The sequence below is a fragment of the Nyctibius grandis genome, chromosome 4, assembly GCF_013368605.1.
Source record: "Nyctibius grandis isolate bNycGra1 chromosome 4, bNycGra1.pri, whole genome shotgun sequence".
Lineage (NCBI taxonomy): Eukaryota > Metazoa > Chordata > Aves > Nyctibiiformes > Nyctibiidae > Nyctibius > Nyctibius grandis.
Window position 1 is genome coordinate 47710743 of NC_090661.1, and position 3184 is coordinate 47713926.

A 3184-nucleotide genomic window follows, 5' to 3' on the forward strand; every position below is an offset into this window, starting at 1 on the left:
CTGCTTTAACAAAGTTTCACCCGTTTAAAACACTCGGGTGTGATTCACACAGAGTGTCTGTACAATCTTCCTCTACACTGCATAGGTAAATGAAAAATTTATATTGTTATTAAACAAAAACTGAACGGTTTTCTGGTCCCTCGTCACCCTAGCCACAATAATCTGCTGCCAGAAATTAGAGGCAGTGTTTCATGTCCATTACACAGCCTGAGCAACATTCGCAGACAAGGAAACACCAGCTGTGCAGAAGAGGCAGCGAAGTCTCTGTCCTCTGCTGTCACCTCAGTTACGTTTAGTCACCACTGCACGGACTGGCTCACTTGGCACGGCTGTGCTCTATTCTTTCGAGTTAAACAAGGTGTAGTGCCATGTTATTACCTTAAAATGAAATAAATCCACTGCTGCTGCCAAATTATTTAAAGCGATGGCCAGAAGGGAAGGCCACTGCCTAATAATTAACTAATATAAACTGAAGTAAAAATCCCCTGACAAGCCTTATTTTGAAGCCTGTTGATGATTATCAGCTACATTTCCTCCAACCGAGATTTGAGAATATATTTTAAGGCATTAAAGAGACAAGGATTGTATTTCACTTCCACTATAAGATATTGTTTTAATTTTTAGGAAAGAATAATTCTTAACATGCCAAAAACACCAACTAATCTTTACAAAATCTCTGGCTGCAAGTCACGGTTATTAGCATTTCCCTCTTACAGATAGAAAAGCTGAGGTATAGAAGGCAATGCAAATTACCAACCATGAATTAGTGCTGGAGCTCAAAACTGAAACCAGAATCCTTGCTTCTACGGACAGCTGTGCTTAGTTTCAGCCAGGGAAGGCAATACAGCTCTAAAAAAAAAAAAGCATTTAAAGCCTTTGCACCCTGTCCTTTCCCCAGTGCTGTTACTGGAATATACCTGTCACTCAACCAAAACGCAGATGATGTCCCCCAATGTGCCTGTGCACTGCCATCGCACAACTGGCACGCTTCCAGTCCTGTGTCTGTAGAGGAATTGGGGATGACTGGGGAAGAAGGGACCGAGGACATGGGAAGCTATGAACTATTCTTACAAAAACACATCCATTCAGGGGCTGTAGAGGGAATTCTGCCACAGGCTTTGCTGCCTCTTTAGATATAAAGAGTCAACTTCTACCAGTCTCCACTTGCTCACAGGTAAAAGGCAAAGACAACCATAAAAACATTAAAAACCTTGCTGAAGTGATAAATCAGCACTGCTCAAGGTCCCCATTTAAGACAAAATCCTTATTTGGTGAAGAAGTATATGTTCAAGTATTACAGAAGTCAGAGTAGGTTGCATGAAGCAATGCTGCTGATTTGTTTGGAAGGCAGAAGCAGGGATATGCATTTAGCTTAATTTTCCTGAAAGGAAATCGACCTTTCTGCAATTTGGGCAATGTTGAGCTCAACAGAAATGCTGTGTTCAAGTACTGTGCCTCAGAAACGATCTCATGTGAACAGAACATTACAGAAGTGGCATTTCTCTCTGAAATCCTCTGTCAGACTCCATAAAGGTTATGCCCAGTTCTCAGGATGCACCAAATCCCATGGCAACCAGACCCAGGATGTGTTTCCCTCATTCCCCACACTGATGCTGAACAACAGCCCCTTGTTCAGAGTGCTAAATGCAAGCATTGCGAGATGCCCTTCAGAAGGTTCCTCAACAACTGACCTGTTACTTTGTACACACTTCTCTTACTCAGTGCTTAAGTTACAGAAGACTTCTCTTATACTAGAGATTTCAAAATGGATTAATATTACAGGGTAGTGAGAAAACAGTCAGCAGTCCTGTCCGCAGCAAGACATAGCCTGGCTCTTATGGATGAAGACACAACAGCTGTGCCAGGAACACACTGGAGAACAGGCTTCCACATCTCCTGCATTGCGTGGAGAACCTCCCATCGCAGTTACGTGCTTCACAGTACTACAGGATGGCTGAAACAAAGAACCAGACCACAAAACCAGAGCAAAGCTCTCAGTCTTTCACTTGTGGCACAGTTCCAGACCTATAAGGGTGCATTTTGTCTCTTTCCAGGAAGAAGAACCCCTCTGGGCCCTTCCCATAAGAGAGACATGCTACACATAGCACACTCCGAGATCAACAACGCGGTTCCCACCTGGGCAAAGTCCATCCTTCACGATAGTAAGTCAAGACCGACCACTTGGTAAGTCAAAACAGGAGCATCCCAATTACCTGCTCTGCCACTTACTGCTTTCTACCTGACAATCTCACCCCAGCTCTGCTGTTCCTCAAAGCTGCCTCTGCACGAAAACCTGCCCCCGCTTCCAGAGGGGCTCTACCGCCCAGCAGGGCCACCTCCCCGGGCCCCTCCAGCCCCGGCCCTGCTCCTGCCTCACCCACCCAGACCGCAGCGCAGCCCGCCACACGCCGCTGACTGACGGCCCCGCGCCCAGCCGCCAGCTGCTCCTCGCGGCGACCGTTAAACGGTCTCCTCGTGGCCCCGCCCCAGCCTCTCCCCAGCGGCTCGCTCCCGCCCTCCCGCCCCGCCCCCCTTTATCGCCCGGCCGCAGCCGCCTCCCGACCTTATCGCCCACGGGCAGCGACACCCCCGCCCCGGCCCCACCAGCGCAGGCCGCCTCCGGGCACGGCGGTGGGCGCCCGCCGTGACCCGGGGCCTGACACACACCGCGCCGCCCGGCCCGGCCCGGGGCGGAGCAGAGCGGGGCGGAGCAGAGCAGAGCGGAGCGGAGCGGAGCGGAGGGGAGCGGCGCCTAGCCCAGCCCAGCCCAGTCCCGGCCCGGCCCAGCGCGGCGCGGCGCCGCCCCGCGCGGGGGCTTTGTTACCCCGCATGCAGCATCCGCCGGGGGGGCGGCTCTCCCCGCCCGGCCCCCCGCCCCGCGGAGCGCTCGGGAGGCGGTGCGGCGGTGGTGGCCCGGCGGCAGGCCCGCCCCGCGCGGTGCCCGCCGTCACTGCCGCGGGCGGTTGGGCCGCCGGCGCCTCGCCCGCCGCGGCGGCCTGATGCGGCACCCGGCGCCGCCCCGCCCGGCTTTCCCTCCCCTTTTCCCCGAACCCCCTCCGCCTTGATATCTCCGGGGGCGAGGCGGGGGCGGTGACGGCCCGTGCCCGGTGCGCCGGCCATGCGGGGCGCGGCCCCCGGCGGCCTGGCGACGGGCGGCGGCGGGCGCTGAGCGCGGGCGGCGGCG